Here is an 8,902-nt window from a genome sequence, read left to right as displayed (position 1 = left end):
TACCATGTTGCCGTGCTGTGTGCTTCAGGGAATAAAACCTGAGTAAGATACATCTCTACCCTGTCCTCAGGGTCCAGGCCAGAAGGCATAACTTGACCCCTCTGTTAGCAGGAGCAGAGCCCCTCCTGCAGCTCCCCAAGGGAGAGCTTTGCCTTAAGACCTCACAGTGGGTCCACAGAGGAGGATGGGGGTGGTGGCTGTCTGTAGCAGCAGGGCTTTCTGTGCCACATCCCTCCTCCTCACTCTCCTGCCTCTGCTGATTAACTTCCTAGTTTGCCCCTGTACCTTGATCCCTCGATTCTGACGAATAAGGGGCTCCTGACTCCACATGGCCTTTCAGCCCCAGAACCATCCACAGCCCCCCAGTGGCTTCATCATCTGTGTGGGAATTCCACATACCATGCTGAGCCTGGGTCTCTGCAACGGGACCTCAAATATCCATTCATGTCAGGGCCCAAGTCCAGTCACCTGTGGCCACTGAGAGAAGTTGGGTCCTGCGGAATAAGAGAAGGCAGTTGGGGTCCACAGCCACAGTAGAGGAGGGTGGGGTCTGAGCCTGCCTTGGCCCACAGGAACAAAGGTGGAATGTGACAAGATGTTTCAGGGCCCCCAGCTGAGGTGGCCTTGAAGGGAACCAGAAAGGTGGCTCTGGTGTGTGTGCCAGTCTCAATTGTTCAGCTGGAGGGCACAGGGCCCGTTATGTGGTTCAGTGGTTTCTAACTTGTTTTTAGCAACAGAAACCTTTTGTTTCCACATCAAATATTACTCAGAAGCTTCCTTTATAATCAGAGGAAAGCAGGGCAGTAGTGGGCAAAGCAGAGGTAAGGAGAACGAGGCCATCTGCCCAGACCCCTCCGTCCTTCCATCCCCTCATCCTCACCTCCCACAGCTACCTCCAAGGTGCCTCTGCCAATTCCTGGGGCTCTGTGTTCGATGACAGCCATGGCCGGCAAAGGGGAGCTATGGAAGTATTTTAGAAAAATGAGAATCATTTGGAAAGAGAATGAACTGACAGGGAAGAGGGGCAAAGAGCCCTGACCACTGAGATGGAAAGCTCTGGGAAGGAAGAGGGAGCAGAATCTGGTACAGCTTGAGGATAAAAGGAAAAGCCAAAAGAATAGGGTGCTTAGCCTCCAGTGCCTGGGGTATGGAGGTCAGGCAGGGGACCCAGCAAGAGAGGAAGGCAACAGCTGCACTTTAGTCTGTAGCAGGCAGTAATGGCAAGTGAAAGACAGAAACGAAACCAGAAAATCAGGTCTCCACAGGCCTCCAAGCAAAAGCGGGGGTCCCCTCTGCTGCCCAGAATGGTAGAGGAAGGCAGCCTTCAGAGACGCCCCAGTGTCCTGGGAAACAAGCAGGCAGCCAGGGGGCTTCTCACTGGGGTGAAGAGGTTTAAGGACCAACACAAAGTTAGAGTTAATTAAATCTTACCAAATTACACTAAAATCTCATTATTTCAATGTTGCTTAATTAAAAATAGCGACTATTTCAAAGTCACTGCAATCCCTAACCAACAAGATGCCTTATTACTGTTTAATAAAAGTGCTGAGGTAAGCCGAACCCAGTAAATGCAAAGTCCAGTGGGGGTTGGAGAATTTTTCTTTTTGTTCTTTGGATTTCAAATTAATAAGGTTTTACTGTAGAAGAAGTTCGGGTGCCTGTATGCAGCGATGCCAGCAGCATACTGGCTGCCAAGAAATATAGCTGTGAGATAATTCATCTTTCTCCTCAGCCTGAGAACCTAATGCATCTTCAGCTATAAATTCTAGATTTTTTTTTCTCTAAGATATCCATTGTGTGTTAGGAGCATCTAGTCTATACACACAAAATGAATTTTTGTAAAAGCACTAATCAATCCATCAACCATTTATTTTTAAGAACACTTAGTAGTGAGCTATTGTCTTCAAAATAGGGCACTGGCCCAGCGAGGCCTTCCGTGTGCGGTCAGCCTGGCCTCTGACCCAGTGCCAGTGGGAAATCCAGGCATTCTCACATGGCCAGCCTTCTCTTCATGGCCAGCTGCAGCAGTTTTTCCTGCCCACTGGGGTCTTTTGGCCAGTCGCTGCTCTGGTTCCACATCAAGCTCACTGTGGCTACAGAGCCCCACAGAGCTCACCTCACCATCTGGCTGGCCTCACCCATGTCCCCAGGGCTACCTGCTGCTGTTCCTAATGCTTGCATGGGAGCTCAGCTGGGGCTCAGATGCCAGGCCTGTCTGTGCATTTATCTTCCCAAACTGGTGTCCCTGCCTGGGCACAGCTTTGATTAGCATGGGCCATTACTGTCTAGAAGACAGGAGACTCTCAAAAGGATGACCGTCACTTTGGGGCCATCTACAGTTGCACAGAAATTAATGAACATCTTTGAAATTTGAAGATTCATTATCCTCTCTTTTGGTGCAAATAGCTACTTTAAAAAGACAGGTACAAATTGTGCTGGGAAAAGGGATTTATCATTGAAAGAAGCTGTCTTAGCATCCTCTGTCCTTATTGCTTCTTCCCCAATGGTCTGTATAACTCTGTGCATTAGTTGGTGAGGGCCGCCATGACAAAGGACCATAGGCTGGGTGGCTAAACCAAAGTACTGGGGGCTCAGAGCCTGAAATCATAAGGTCAAAGGGTTGGTTTCTTCTGAGGCCTCTCTGTTAGGCTTGTTGTGCCTTCTTTTCCAGTGTCTTCACAAGGTTTTTCTGTGTCTGTCCTAATCTTCTCTCCTGGATATAAGACCACCGTCATGTTGGATTTGTGCCCTGACACATGACCCCATTTTTACCTTAATGACCTCTTAAAATGATGTGTCACCAAATGCAGTCACATTTGGAGGCACTGGGGTCAGGAATTCACCCTGTAACTTCTGGAGGGACACAGTTCATCCCCTAACACTTAGGGACTGGCATAATCTTTACAGAGACTAGAATTTAGATTTAGTAGTTTGAAGGAGCATCAAGTTGTAGGTGATATATGGAATATAAAAATACTCAAAGTCCTTTAAATACAAATACAAATTAAATAAAATTATTGTTTCTACAATGCATAGAGGTCATGCTGTGCTCCTTAGTCTCATTTGTTGATAGACTACTTTTATATTTACAGAACTGCCCATGACATTTTTTGCTTCCACATAAGAGGTTATACAGAAGGAAAGTTTTTCTCTTACATGGCAGTAGTACTTCAATTCAATTCTGTTATCAACTTCCTTATAACTATATCAAAATAAGTTATAGCAATTAATTTTTATAGCATTTTAGAAAATTCTTTGCTAGCCAGGTATGGTGGTATACACTTGTAATCCAAGCAACTCCAGAGGCTGAGGTAGGAGGATCATTAGTTCAAGATCAGCCTGGGTATCTGAGTGAGACCCTGTCTCAAAATAAAAAATAAAAAGGGCTGGGCGTGGTGGCGCATGCCCGTAATCCCAGAGGCTCAGGAGGCTGAGACAGGAGCATCGTGAGTTCAAAGTCAACCTCAGTAACTTAGCAAGGTACTAAGCAACTCAGTAAGACCTGTCTCTAAATAAAATACAAAATAGGGCTGGGGATGTGGCTTAGTGGTTGAGTGCCCCTGAGTTCAATCCCTAGTACCTAAATAAATAAATAAATAAATAGGGCTGGGGATCTCGCACAGTGGTAGAATTCTCCTGGGTACAACCCCCAGTACCACAAAAAATAAATTAAAAAATTCTCTTTGCTAATTCTTAACAGATTTCATGCAGTAGTTATAAAAAGAGTTGGAACCCTGTCATCATGAGACAATAGGCTTGTTATTTTAAAAAGCATCTCTTTTGCTATAATTCACAAGATTTGTCATAGCACTTCATTTTTCCCTTCGAACAACCTAGACCTCTTCCCAGCACCCCACATTTCTTTTAGCAAATTCTCCATTACTGTCATTCATTGTGCTAAGACTGGGTTAAAGTCCTGAAGAAAATAAAAACTGAAGCACTTGTGGAGAGCTGCAGGCTGACCCCCCCTCATTTAGCTTCCTCCACATCAGTTCAGATCTCAAGACTCAGCACTGTGGGAAGTGGCCCAAGCTCCTGCCTGGCCCCAGGTGTGAAGCCATGCTCCATCCTACCTCTGGATCTCCTCCCTGGGTCGGTAGCTGTCTGCACTGCCTTACAGTTGGTACCTGAGTCCCTGAAAGGCCTCAACCCCTTTCCTGACTCCTTGCCATATTTCTGACTTTTCTCAGGTCACAGGAAGCAAGTGTTTTGATGTTTGGAAGGTTGTTAAGACTGGAGACACCTCAGCTTTGACTTCTGTTCTTTTAAGGTAATCCTGGACAGTCTCACTTGAGTCTGTGTGGGCGTTGCCAGCCAGCACTCTGGTCGCCCAGTTATTTCCCTCCACCAGGAAAGACCCATCTCCTCACACGTCCATGCCTGAGGCCTCCAGCTGGACTTCCTGCTTCTCCCCTAGTGCCAGGGCCTACTGTGTGATGGACACCTCTGGGGCTGGGGCAGAGCCAGCCTGAGCTCCACACTCTTGCCCACCACCCCCTGCCTAGGAACTCCCAAAACCCAAGAATCAGGCTACCAGTGAAGAGGACCCTCTATCTACCAACAAGGTGAGAAGCGCTGTGCATTAGCCACATCCCCCGCAACTCCAACCCCATAGCTTTCCAAGCTCCTGACCCTGCAGAGGCAAAGAGCACATGGTGCAAAGCTGACTGGCCCCCAAAGCCAAGTCAAACCCTGTCCCTACCCTTGCGTGACCTCTGACAGCTCTCCCTCAGCCTAGACCTGACATCCATCCCCACAACCATCTCTGGCCAAGGAGCATCTTCCTAAAGACCCCACCCTATTCCTGCTCCTGCAGACAAGGAAGCACATTGTCAAATTCTGGTAAAGTATCTAACAAGGTTAAGATGTTGAAAACTAGCTATTAGGCACAAAAGATATCTTTGTTAAGTAGCTGGATTAATAAATGGACAGAAACTTACTGAGATATGTGATACTGAACTTCTTATTTAGACATCAGCTCTCATCACCATATTAGCAAATCAGAGGCAGCATAAGCAATGGCCAGGAGGGTTTGGACACAGCTCATTAGACTTAGCCAACCATTCCGTTCCATGTGGAGCCCTTGGGATATTCAGCTGTTGTACAATGGTGCCACCTGATGGCTATTTGTGGAATAACCCTCTAGTAGCTTCTACCCAAGTCTTAAGAGGGAGGCTGAAATTTTGAATTGTGTCAAAATGAAAAGAATGAACATTGGTATTCACCTCTCTTGATTTTTGGGGGGAGAGGTACGGGGGATTGAACTCAAGGACACTTGACCACTAAGTCACATCCCCAGTCCTATTTTGTATTTTATTTAGAGACAGGGTCTCACTGAGTTGCTGAGTGCCTTGTTTTTGCTGAGGCTGACTTTGAATTGTGATCCTCCTGCCTCAGCCTCCTGAGTTGTTGGGATTATAAGCATGTGCCACCATGCCCAGTTATCTTGATTTTTATCTCTATAAAAATAAACTATCTCAGTTATATCTACTATTATGGAAAGATACTTATACTTAAAATTTGGAGATCTGTGTTCAAATTCCATTTTGGCAACTTACTATTTATAGGACTTGGGAAAGCTACTCAGCATCTCCATTGCTTACATGGAAAAGGAGAATAATATTAGGACTTGTGAGGGTTACTTGAGATCACACGTGCCACTGCGAGCGTGGTGCCTGATGGGGCGCAAACCTCGGTCCTGGTCCTGAAGACATCCTGCAGGAGGCTCAGAGGTTCTTTCCTGTATGGGAGGTGCTGGTCTTTGGGTGCCTTCCCAGCAGTGGCTGAGATTGTGATGGAGGTGGGTAACTGCTTGGAGCCCTCTGGCCACAGTGCCAGGGCAGTGCCCACCACCATGCCTGACACTGTCAGATTAGAACTAGCTGTAGGATCAGTTTATCTCCATATACTCCTGCCCAGTGCCAAACGGCAACCAAGTGACGCCTGAGCCTTGGATTCTTCATCTGAAACATGAGGCTAATGTAAAATTAAAACAAACAAACAAAACAAACTTGGTCTTCTGGGGTGTTGTGTTGTGTTGTGGGAGAGGCATTTGGCTACTGCTTTTGCTCTACGTTCCCAACAGAAGAATAATAAAGCACCCTCCTTCTCCTCCCAGTCCCCACCCTGGAGAGGAGGCCACTCTGTGCCTCTGAAGGCTGAGCTTTCTTACCTACAAAACCTCCAGTGAAGAGCTCTGGTGCTCTAGGCCCAAAGCAGAGGGGAGAGGTGACCCCCGAGAGAGGGGAGGAGAGATTACTTCTGGAGTTGAAGTAGGACCATAGTGCCAGGACAAATCGGGGGATGGGGTGTTGGTCTCAGCAAATGGTGAGAAGCTGTGGGGGTACCCAAACTTCTTACAGGAATGGAGCATAAAAATCCAGAGGCTGAGCCTGGACACAATGCCACTGCCTCCAGGGGCCATGGTGACTGAGGCGCCGATCTGTCAACAGCACTCCTGGTGTCCTGAGGCCCAGTGCGCCCTGCTCTGGATAATGCAAAACCCTCTCGGGTCCACAGGAGCCCAGGGAGCAGGAAAGGGCCCCAAACACCACAGATGGGATTTCCTCCAGCCTGGTAGTTGGACCCTGGGAAGCTAAAGGGAATCGATGCCCTTTGTGTCTGAGTGTCATGGAGCAAATCCACACTGCTGGCCTGATACGCGGAATCAGCTGTTGGGAGGAGCCAGTGGCCCTGAGATGCTCTTCAGTGGCCATTGGCTCTCTTTCTTTCCCTCTCCTGGCCCTCGAACACTCCTTTGTTCATTTCTATAGGCTCTGAACACAGAGAACCCACCCAAGGAAAAAAAGGATCAGAAAAGAACTTTCATGATCCCCTTCCTGAGCCTTCAGCAAGTACTTTTCACAGCAGGAAACTGACTCCAGTACCAATGCTTTTGGTGGGCACATGGCCAGTCTGCATGCACACTCTGGGCCTGCTCTGGTCCAGACGCTGAGGAGAAAAACACCCACCAAGATGGAGAGAGAGTCAGGGGCTCATGATGAAGACACCTGCAGCTCTGCAGGGAAGCAGTGCCCCCCTCCTGCTTCAGCTGGCAAGGGGCCCCTGCAGGGCTCAGGGCCCTGGAGTGCTCTGAGCACCCACTGTGACAATCAGCACAGCACAGGGAGGGACAGAGTTCTCCCATGGCCCCTCAACATCCCACCTGAGTGTCCAGAGAGTCCCAAAATGTCCCAGAAGAAAAACAAACTCTACTACAGAAATGCTGGAGAGCCCCAAAGAGCGCAAAACACTCACTCTCTGGGAAACATAAACGGTTCTATTTGCTCTCTGGCACACTTTGCTCAATCCGGAACTGAGAACAAAGAGAAGCTCTGAGAATCATGTTAAGGAGAGGTCCTCTGCCCATCATCTCAGCCAGCTGAGCCTCTATAACACAGTCAGCCACGTTCCTTCCTCCTGGGGCTGCTACCCCCGAGCCTTGCTCTTCTAGTTTCTCCAAGGCTGAGCCTGCATGATGGGGCAGCCTCTGTCCTTGCTCCTGAGCCAGAGTAAGTTCCACTCAGGCCCTTAGTCATTTAAAGCCCTAATGGCTGTACAGGCTGGTCGTGCACATGAGAGGTGTGGCCCTGGCACCTGTCAAGCAGCCCTCAGAGGAGCTGTGGCCTCCACTCCAGGAAGGGCACCCCTGGAATCACGGCTTGCAAGGGCAGCGACTGGCTATGCAATTTCCAGTGCAGGGCTTTGTTCTCACTCCTCGCCACACTCCAGAGTCCTTTTTCAGTATTCTCCCCGAGGACTTCCTGTTAACAAAGGTCTCACTCCAATTCCATGAGTGAAAGAGATCCTTTTGACAAATGAAGAAACTAAAGACCAGAGAGGTTATGGGACTTGTCACAGGTTGCGCAGAGAGAATGCCAGAGTCAGCATAGTGCCTGAGTCCCAAGGCCAGAGTTCTTGTGCTAGGCTTCGGAGTCCTGGTTGTCAGCTCTAGTGTGGTTTGTGAGAATCACCTGGGGAGCTTCAATATCCCCTGCCCAGGACCCATCAATGAAATCAGACTTTCTGGGGGTGGGATCTGGGGGCTGGTAGTTATGAAAATTCTCCTGGTGATTCCCATGCATGCCTTTAAATTTAGGTAGAGAACAGATTCCCTGGCTCCAGATCACGTCCCTGTGCAATCTCAAGAAGGTCACAGCCTAGCCAGGTGCAACAGCACGTGCTTTAATCCCAGTGCTTTGGGAGACTGAGGCAGGTTGATCACAAGTTTGAGGACAGCCTGGGAAACTTGGTGAGACCCTGTCACAAAATAAAAAAGAAAAAGGACTGGGATATAGCTCAGTGTAAAGCACCCCGGGATCAATCCCCAGTACTGCAAAAAGATAAGGAAAAGAGTCTGAGCCTTTCTGAGCCTCATTTGCAAATTGCTGCGTAATGAAGCCCATCTTCCTGAAAAGGAGCAAATAGAAGGACCAGACCATGGAGCTCCTCACAAGATCAAGAGGCAGGCTTTACGAGATGCAGTAGGTAGAAAGTTTGGTAAATATGGTTATTAAATTTGAAGGAATGGCTGGTCATGGTGGTGCATGCGTGTAATCCCAGCTGCTTGGAAGGCTGAGGCAGGAGGATTGCAAGTTCAAAGCCAACTTCAGTAACTTAGTAAGGCGCTAAGCAACTTAGTGAGACCCTATCTCTAAATAAAATACAAAAAAGGGCTGGGGATGTGACTCAGTGATTAAGCACCACTGGGTTCAATCCCTGGTACCAAAAATAAGAAGTAGTGATGGTCATTCTTTAACATGAAGCACATTTGAAATCAACCCCCAACCCATGGGGACCTCTTTCCGACAGCTAGGCCACATCCCAGTGGCAGGCACACAGTACCTGCTCAGTAAACTGGCTTAGTGAGTGCAGGGTGGGAGGCCAGAGTTCTTCACATACA

At 48.3% G+C, this 8,902-nt stretch overlaps 1 long non-coding RNA gene across 1 annotated transcript in view; it reads left to right on the top strand.

Moving 5' to 3' along the window:
* The first annotated feature begins 3,501 nt into the window (after window positions 1–3,501).
* Window positions 3,502–8,902, top strand: part of LOC306653090 — a 343,839-nt gene continuing 338,438 nt past the window's right edge. Inside the window, exon 1 of the long non-coding RNA XR_013761638.1 lies at window positions 3,502–3,564. This is a non-coding gene — a long non-coding RNA (uncharacterized lncRNA). The remainder of the gene's footprint in view (window positions 3,565–8,902) is intronic.

This window comes from Sciurus vulgaris (assembly GCF_902686455.1).
Source record: "Sciurus vulgaris genome assembly, chromosome: 2".
NCBI lineage: Eukaryota > Metazoa > Chordata > Mammalia > Rodentia > Sciuridae > Sciurus > Sciurus vulgaris.
This window is presented reverse-complemented; position numbering and strand designations above follow the sequence as displayed.